We start from the raw sequence: 10212 nt of genomic DNA, 5'->3' as shown, positions 1-10212 counted from the left end.
AATTCTTTCTTTGGCATCACTATTGGGCCCACTATTCCCACTCCTTTCCCTGTTGTCTTTTGCCATTGGGCACCAACCACCCCCAAGCAGGTGTTGCCACCACCACCATGACTGTGCCCTGGGACATCTACAAGAGTAAAACAACTACTTAATGATCTTGTCAGGAAAATATTTGTAACACAAGTCTTCCTGGAAAAAGCCAAGTCATTTTTGCTTGGCTTTCCAGATGCTCCATCCATTTTCCACCTCATCTCTTTTCTGGCCAAGCATCCTACCTTTCAGGCAGTTAAAAAGCAGGTATTCTCCAAACTCAAGAGTTTCAAATTAACTGCGATGTGCACCAAATCAATCCTAGTTAGGAAGTCAGGATCTGCACTAGTTTCAAACAGAAGGAATGTAACATAGGGCATTTGGTACCTGGATGACAGAATTGCTGAGAGAACACAGGGAAGCATGAAGAAACCTGGAGGTTAGGAAAGAGCCTGCCACCTCCCAAGATAACAGCACAAGAGAGAAGACAATGTTATCAGAGCTCAGGATTCATGGCTTTGCCTACCATATGGGGTGCTAAAATTACAGAGGACAGAGGTACTGCCCGAGATGGTACCAGGGCACAAAAGAAAGGGGACAAATACTCTAATATCTCCTTTTCTACTACCTTCCAATCTACTGCCTGTGCCTCTTCTGGTGGTCCAGAAGGATTTCAGTTTCCAAGGGAGTCTGTGAAAATCCACCTTCTGAGGTCATCTTGGTCATAAAGAGCAGAGCAGGGTTAGAAACAAATCTCAAAGTGAGCAGGTGACTGGCACACAGCGATGCAATCAAATCTACATATATGCATTCCTCTTTGGTAGATTGTACCGATGATATATGAACAAACTCTTCACATTGCAGTGACCCTAATATCCTCCATGAATGAATCCAACTGGAGTTAATGTGTTTTCATCAATTTGCTTGGAAATATTAAGTTAGGGAAACTAATTGCTCTTTGCATTCAATGCATTGTAATTAAAATATCATAGAATCTTAAGGCTAGAAGGAATAACAATAACAACCTGGTCAAATCACTGAACAAATGCTTCTACTGAAAGAGCATCAATCCAGTATGATGGATTACCTCTGAAAAGCTCTCTGCAGAGAATATTGATCAAGGTGTCTGTCAGGAAGCACTAACGTTTGACTGCCTCCTGCTCTTTGGTGAAGACCATCCAGAGACAGCAACTGACATCATTCAAGAGTTGAGAGATGTTGAGTCATCACCAAAAAAAAAAAAAAAAAAAATTGTGTATCTGTCAGAACAAGATACTGGCATATTCAAAGGTATTAGAAGTTTTGTTTTAAGGATGCACATAACATATGCCAGCATATGTTCGATTCATTGAGTTGGAGTCAGAAAGACGTGGATTTGTGTCCCAATTTTTTCACCAACCATCAGGTTAGGCAAGATCTAGATTTTACTATGCTTTTATTTCCCCTTTTTTAAGAATCAGAATATTAGGGGCACCTAGGTAGTTCAATAGTTGAGTGTCTGCCTTCAGCTCAGGTTGTGATCCCAGGGTCCTGGGATTGAGTTCTCCATTGGGCTCCCCTCAGGGAGCCTGCTTCTCCCTCTGCCTATGTCTCCACCTCTCTCTTTGTCTCTCATGAATGCATAAGTAAAATTTTAAAAAAATAAAAATCATAATACTAATATTGTCTACTATATAAGATTCTGGAAATTATTTACTGAAATCATAGACAAGGCCAACTACAGAGATCTATATATACCAGCTGCTATTATTATAATTTTTATTATTTTCAGTAATTTTTCTGTTAGTAAAAATTAGCTACCCCCAAATTTGATGAAAATGCTAGTTCCACTGATTATGTGAAGGTGGAAAGACAGGTAAAATACAATATATCAAAAGCAGGCAGCCAGGCAATTGAGAAGCTAAAAAACAAAACAAAACAATACAAAAAAGAGAAATATTATTTGATTATAGCATTCAAAAGTACTCTATAGCTCAGTGGGGGAATGGAGTAATTGTGTAATGGGAATTAAGGAGAGCACTTGAGGGGGCACCTGGGTGGCTCAGTGGTTGAGCATCTGCCTTTGGCTTAGGGCGTGATCCTGGGTCCTGGGATTGAGTCCCACATCAGGCTCGATCCCAGCCTTTTTCCCGGAAGAAGCCAAGTCAAGACACACACATGTCTCTCATGTGTGTCTCTCATGAATAAATAAATAAATCTTTTTAAAAAAATTTCAATATTTTTTCTCTTTTAACATCTTTTTTCATTTTTGTTAGGTTGTAACGAACTTTTTCATAAATACTTATTGAATAATCTGCTTTTCTAGGCTAATCTCTATGAGTCTGTATGACAGCCCTGAAACACCACTGACACCAGACCTATTCGGAAGGGTTTATGTGGTCAGGGACACAGAGAAAAGAGAATCACTTTTTGTGACCTCCCTTGTTTTCTCTTCCCTCAGATCTTTCAGCTCATTTCCATACTCAACTGATAAGCATCAATTAGTAGTAACCACCACCACCCCTTCCTGGGAGAGTCATGGAAAATTATTTGAAATGACTTTAGAATGTCCCATCACCCTAACCATACTATATACGTGTTGTGTGTTAAGAAGACTGAATACATAGGATTCTGTGAGATGGTATATGTCTAATTTGTGTGGTAGAAGACACTAGACCATAAGCAGACTCCAGAACAGAAGAATGAGTACTGAATCAATGGTTTAAAAACTGGTAGTTAAGTTGCTCTCCTTCCACTTACTACGTTACCTTTGACAAATGTGTCCATATTTTCAGGACTCCATTCTTCATTCAATCTTCCACAGAATTAGAGATTTAGATTAGAAAAATCTCTGAAGTCTTTTCAGTTTTAAAGTTGTTTTGATATATATGTAAATATATTATATATAATTGCTTTATATAATTGGTATGGAATGTATATAATCTCTTCAGGAAAGAGAATTAGAGTAATTTTTTCTTATTTTATACAGTTCTTAAACTTTTAATGGCAATAACAAATTGTTTGCAAAATTTGAACTCTACTCTTTTTTTTTAAGAGTTCCAATTCTGATAATAGCAGAGTAGCTTTTATCAAAATCAATCACCCACAAAACAACTATAAATTCTAGACAAATATTTTAAAAAGTATTTTAAATCATAGATAATGCACAAAAGAAACAGAAACAGGCGTAAAGCCACTTCTTGAGAGAAAGAAGAGAAGCTATCTTATCAAAAGCCATGTTCAAAAAAAAAAAAAAAAGCCATGTTCATACAGTTTTACTCCAAGGGCACTTCCATGCTCCCATGCTGAAAGGGGAATAAGAAAGCAAGCTCATATACATGTTGCTATTGTTTCAAGTTATCAGGATGGAGATAAGAGAGATGAGAGAATGCAAATTGGGATGGAAGCAAGTTCCAGAAAAAGAGGAGCCACAGGAAGGTAATCCAAAAATGAATAAAGAAAAATCTCCTAAGTCCTTGGCTGAGCACTGAGCTATACAAACATGAGATAGATTCAGTGGAATAAGGAGTACAGTGGAATAAAACAGCCGAAAGGCAGAGAAACCCAGGGAGAGGTTCAATTACTGCCCACTAAAGTCATGACAGTTTGAAATTTACATCTCTCCCAGTCAGAGGGGCATGGAAAACACCTTGGGCTTTCCACAGACTTACCCTAACAAAACATAAATTCAAACTTCCATAAGTTAAAGGTCATCAGCTTGTGATTTTACTGCTTTCTATAACACATATTAACACTCCAGAGAAATACAACTGAATAACTGAATTAAGAATCTAAAATGTATCCCCACAATGCCCAGTGTTCAATAAGAAGTAGCAGATATATGAGGAAGAAGGAAAATGTGACACATTGTCAAGAAAAGGGAATGGATTGTTGATATACACAACATCTTTGATGTATTGGAGAAATGAGAAGGGTTAGTGGTTGCCAGGTTAGGGCTGGGATTGGGTTGTCTGAGAGAGAGGGTGAGTGTGATAATAAATAAGCAACACAAGGGATTCTGGTGGCGCTGGAGCAGTTCTGCATCCTGACTGTGAGAGTGAATACATGAACACCACGTGTAATAAAATTGCATAGAATCAAGTGCACAAAGATGCACACAAATACAGGCACACACTTACACATACATGTAAATAGCCCAGCAAAACAGAAAATAATGAATAAGATCAGGGGATTGTATCAATGTCAATATCCTTATTTATGATACCATTTTATTGCTTTATAAGATATTATCAGGGAAGCTGGGTAAAGAGTAAATGACAACTCTATTTTTCATACAACTGTGTGTGAATCAAAAGTTGTCTCAAAAAGAAAAGTTTAAATTAAAAAAATCCTCTAAAATAATAAGTAAATTTTGCAAGATACAGAATTAATACAAGAAGTACCAATTTAATTTTGACATACTAGTAGTAACCACTTGGAAAATAAAATTAATAAATACATTTCCATTTATAATAACTTCAAGTGCAGAGAAAGATATCAACCAAAGTTCTGTAAGCCCTGTACACTGAGAACTACCAATAAATTCCTAAAGATAGGGAGAAATATACCATGTTCACAAATTGAACAGCAATAAAGTTTGTTATCATCAGATTGATCTCAATTGAAAGTAGGCTCTTTTGAAGAAACTGACATTAAAATTAGTATTTAAATTTATATGGGATAAAAATAAATAAAATAAATTTATATGGGATAGAAAATAATCTAGAACAATCAAAAACATTTAAAGAAAAGTAAAAACATTGGAAAACATGCATAATAAAAAACATACTCCAATAATTACTGCAAAGTTAAATGTATTAGATAATGTGCTAAAGTGTAAGTATATAGAAACTGTGTATCATTGACAGAATAATAGGCCTATAGCTCAGTGAGAGAGAAAAGAAGTAAAGAAATAGATACACCTATATATAGTCTATTGATTTTCAACTAAGACTTTGAGTCAACTTAATGGGGAAAGGAAAGTCTTTATTTTAATTTTTTAAAAAACAACTAGAGCTGGAAAAAAAATGGATATCTATAGGGAAGAAAATAAACTTTGAACCTTAGTTTACTCCAGACACAAAATTTAATTTGCAATGGGTCAAAACCCTAAATGAAACCTTAAACAGTAAAGTTTCTAAAAGGAAACAGAATATAAGATCATAACCTTTAGGATAAGTAAAGATTCATTAGATAGGACACAAAAACCTGCCTATCTATCTAGTGTATGCATATGAAATATATGTGAACAATATACATTCATATATGCATATATATGAATTCATCTAAAATGAGTAATTCATCAAAATTTAATACTTCTGCTGAAATAAAAGATTGTTTAAAAGTGAAAAAGATGTTAAGACATGATACATGGAGGAAACTTAAATACATATTGCTAAGTGAAAAAAGCCAACCTGAAAAGGCTATATATTTCATATTTCCAACTATATGACATTCTGAAAAAGGCAAAACTAGAGACAATAAAATAATCAGTGATTATCAACAGTTAGGGAAGAGGGAGGGATAAATAGATGAAGCACAGGATTTTTGTTGTTTGTTTTATTATTTGGATTTTTTTTTTTTGCACAAACTACTCTATGTGATATTATGATGATCAATACATGTCATTATATATTTATCCAAATTTATAGAACATATAACACCAAGAGTGAATGAACCCTCTGTAAACCATGGACTGTTTACATTAATGTATCAATGTAGGCTCATCAATTTTAACAAATATACCACTCTAGAGGGGTATGCTGATAATGGGGGAGGCTATGCAGGAGACACATGGGAAATCTTTGTATCTTCTGCCCAATATTGTTGTGACCTAAAATTGCTCTAAGTAATAGAGTCTATTAAAAAATGAAAAAGAAAAATTCTCATAGTTAGCATTATATTAAATGGTGAAAGAGCAAAAGCTTTTTCTTTAAGATCAAGAATAAGACAAAGAGGGATCCCTGGGTGGCGCAGCGGTTTGGCGCCTGCCTTTGGCCCAGGGCGCGATCCTGGAGACCCGGGATCGAATCCCACATCGGGCTCCCGGTGCATGGAGCCTGCTTCTCCCTCTGCCTGTGTCTCTGCCTCTCTCTCTCTCTCTCTCTCTCTCTCTCTGTGACTATCATAAATAAATAAAAATTAAAAAAAAAGATTTAAGAATAAGACAAAGATACTCACTTTTGCCACTTCTATTCAAAATAGCATCATAAGTCCTGACCAGAGCAGGACTTTCTTTAGGAAAGAAAAATATAAAAGTCACATATTAGAAAGGATACATAGGTTTATCTCTTTCTGCAGTTTTGCAGATGACACGATCTTATACGTAGGAAATGCTCAAGATTCTACACCAAAACAACAACAACAACAACAACAAAGAGAAAGAAAGAGATTGCATTAAACGTGTAAATTGCCCTGGGTAACACTGACATTTTCACAATATTAATTCTGCCAATCCATGAGCATGGAATATTTTTCCATCTCTTTGTGTCTTCCTCAATTTCTTTCAGAAGCATTCTATAATTTTTAGGGTATAGATCCTTTACCTCTTTGTTTAGGTTTATTCCTAGATATCTGATGCTTTTGGGTGCAATTGTAAATGGGATTGACTCCTTAATTTCTCTCTCTTCAGTCTCATTGTTAGTGTATAGAAATGCCACTGATTTCTGGGCATTGATTTTGTATCCTGCCACGCTACCAAATTGCTGTATGAGTTCTAGCAATCTTGGGGTGGAGGCTTTTGGGTTTTCTATGTAGAGTATCATGTCATTGGCGAAGAGGGAGAGTTTGACTTCTTCTTTGCCAATTTGAATGCCTTTAATGTCTTTTTGTTGTCTGATTGCTGAGGCTAGGACTTCCAGTACTATGTTGAATAGCAGTGGTGCGAGTGGACATCCCTGTCTTGTTCCTGATCTTAGGGGAAAGGCTCCCAGTGCTTCCCTATTGAGAATGATATTTGCTGTGGGCTTTTCGTAGATGGCTTTTAAGATGTTGAGGAATGTTCCCTCTATCCCTACGCTCTGAAGAGTTTTGATCAGGAATGGATGCTGTATTTCGTCAAATGCTTTCTCTGCATCTAATGAGAGGATCATATGGTTCTTGGTTTTTCTCTTGCTGATATGATGAATCACATTGATTGTTTTATGAGTGTTGAACCAGTTTAATGCAATCCCTATCAAAATAACATGGACTTTCTTCAGAGAGTTAGAACAAATTATTTTAAGATTTGTGTGGAATCAGAAAAGACCCTGAATAGCCGGGGGAATTTTAAAAAAGAAACCCATATCTGGGGGCATCACAATGCCAGATTTCAGGTAGTACTACAAAGCTGTGGTCATCAAGACAGTGTGGTACTGGCACAAAAACAGGCACATAGATCAGTGGAACAGAATAGAGAACCCAGAAGTGGACCCTGAACTTTATGGTCAACTAATATTCGATAAAGGAGGAAAGACTATCCACTGGAAGAAAGACAGTCTCTTCAATAGATGGTGTTGGGAAAATTGGACATCCACATGCAGAAGAATGAAACTAGACCACTCTCTTGCACCATACACAAAGATAAACTCAAAATGGATGAAAGATCTGAATGTGAGACAAGAGTCCATCAAAATCCTAGAGGAGAACACAGGCAAAACCCTTTTTGAACTCAGCCACAGTAACTTCTTGCAAGATACATCCAGGAAGGCAAAAGAAACAAAAGCAAAAATGAAATATTGGGACTTCATCAAGATAAGAAGCTTTTGCACAGCAAAGGATACAGTCAACAAAACTCAAAGACAACCTACAGAATGGGAGAAGATATTTGCAAATGACGTATCAGATAAAGGGCTAGTTTCCAAGATCTATAAAGAACTTATTAAACTCAACAGCAAAGAAACAAACAATCCAATCATGAAATGGGCAAAAGACATGAACAGAAATCTCACAGAGGAAGACATAGACATGGCCAACATGCACATGAGAAAATGCTCTGCATCACTTGCCATCAGGGAAATACAAATCCAAACCACGATGAGATACCACCTCACACCAGTGAGAATGGGGAAAATTAACAAGGCAGGAAACCACAAATGTTGGAGAGGATGTGGAGAAAGGGGAACCCTCCTGCACTGTTGGTGGGAATGTGAACTGGTGCAGCCACTCTGGAAAACTGTGTGGAGGTTCCTCAAACAGTTAAAAATAGACCTGCCCTATGACCCAGCAATTGCACTGTTGGGGATTTACCCCAAAGATACAGATGCAGTGAAACGCCGGGACACCTGCACCCCGATGTTTCTAGCAGCAATGTCCACAATAGCCAAACTGTGGAAGGAGCCTCGGTGTCCATTGAAAGATGAATGGATAAAGAAGATGTGGTTTATGTATACAATGGAATATTACTCAGCCATTAGAAATGACAAATACCCACCATTTGCTTCAACGTAGATGGAACTGGAGGGTATTATGCTGAGTGAAGTAAGTCAATCGGAGAAGGACAAACATTTTATGTTCTCATTCATTCGGGAAATATAAATAATAGTGAAAGGGAATAGAAGGGAAGGGAGAAGAAATGTGTGGGAAATATCAGAAAAGGAGACAGAACATAAAGACTCCTAACTCTGGGAAACGAACTAGGGGTGGTGGAAGGGGAGGAGGGCGGGGGTGGGGGTGACTGGGTGACAGGCACTGAGGGGGGCACTTGATGGGATGAGCACTGGGTGTTATTCTGTATGTTGGTAAATTGAACACCAATAAAAAATAAATTTATTATAAAAAATAAATAAATAAATAAAAAGAAAAAGAAAGAAAGAAAGAAGAAAAGAAAGAAAGAAAGAAAGAAAGAAAGAAAGAAAGAAAGAAGGAAAGAAAGAAAGAAAGAAAGAAAGAAAGAAAGAAAGAAAGAAAGAAAGAAAGAAAGAAAGAAAGAAAGGGAGGGAGGGAGGGAGGGGAAGGAAGGGAAGGGAAGGGAAGGGAGGAAGAAACATGTTAGAACTAATAAATAAATTTAGCTAAGTTTCAGGATATAAAATCAACATATACAAATCAGTTGTGTTTCTCCACATTAACAATGAACAACTTGAAAAGGAAATTAAGAAGTAATTCCATTTACAATAACATCAAGAAGAATAAAATATTTGGAATAAACTTAACCAAAGAAGTGAAAGATGTATACACTGAAACTAGAAAATATTGGTGAAACATTTTAAGACACAAATAAATGGAAAGTCATCCAGTGTTGTTGGAATGAAAGACTTGATATTATTTTGATGTCAATATTACCCAAAGTGATCTAAAGTCTAATGCAATCCCTATAATAATCCCCCAGGCAATTTTGCAGAAATAGAAAGTTTTATCCTAAAATTCATATGTAATTGTAAAAGATCACAAATAGCCACAACAATCTTAGAAAAGAACAGAATTGGGATCCCTGGGTGGCGCAGCGGTTTGGCGCCTGCCTTTGGCTCAGGGCGCTATCCTGGAGACCCGGGATTGAATCCCACATCGGGCTCCCAGTGCATGGAGCCTGCTTCTCCCTCTGCCTGTGTCTCTGCCTCTCTCTCTCTCTCTGTGACTATCATAAATAAATAAAAATTAAAAAAAAAAGAAAAGAACAGAATTGGAGGTTTTACATCCTGATTTCAAAACTTATGATAAAGTTACTGTGATCAAGACAATGTGGTACTAGCATAAAGATAGGCATGCAAACCAGTGGAATGGGAAAGAGAGGACAGAAATAAACCTTCATGTCTATCGTCAAATGGTTTTAACAGGAGTCAAAGAGCACTTAATGGTGGAAAGAGTAGTTTTAACAAATGGTTTTTAAAAACCTGGATATCCATTTTCAAAGGAACAAAATTGAACTCTTCTCTTATACCATACACAAAAACTGTCTATGAATCACAGGCCAAATCATAAGAGCTAAAGCCATAAAACCCTCAGAGGAAAAAAAAAAAGGAGAATTTTATGCCATTGGATTTGGCAATGATTTCTTGAATATGATACTGAAAACACAGCAACTGAAGTGAAAACAGATAAACTCAACTACATTAAAATTAAAAGCTCCTATGAATTAAAGGACACAATCAACAGAATGAAAAGGCCACTAATGGAATGGGAATTTTTTTTTTTTGCAAATGATATATCAAATAATGTAATAAGAAGTTGATAACCAGAACGCATAAATAACTCAACAACAAGAAAACAAATAACCCAATTATAAAT

The sequence above is a fragment of the Canis lupus genome, chromosome 3 (genome assembly GCF_011100685.1).
Source record: "Canis lupus familiaris isolate Mischka breed German Shepherd chromosome 3, alternate assembly UU_Cfam_GSD_1.0, whole genome shotgun sequence".
Taxonomy (NCBI): domain Eukaryota; kingdom Metazoa; phylum Chordata; class Mammalia; order Carnivora; family Canidae; genus Canis; species Canis lupus.
Note: the sequence above shows the minus strand (reverse complement) of the source record.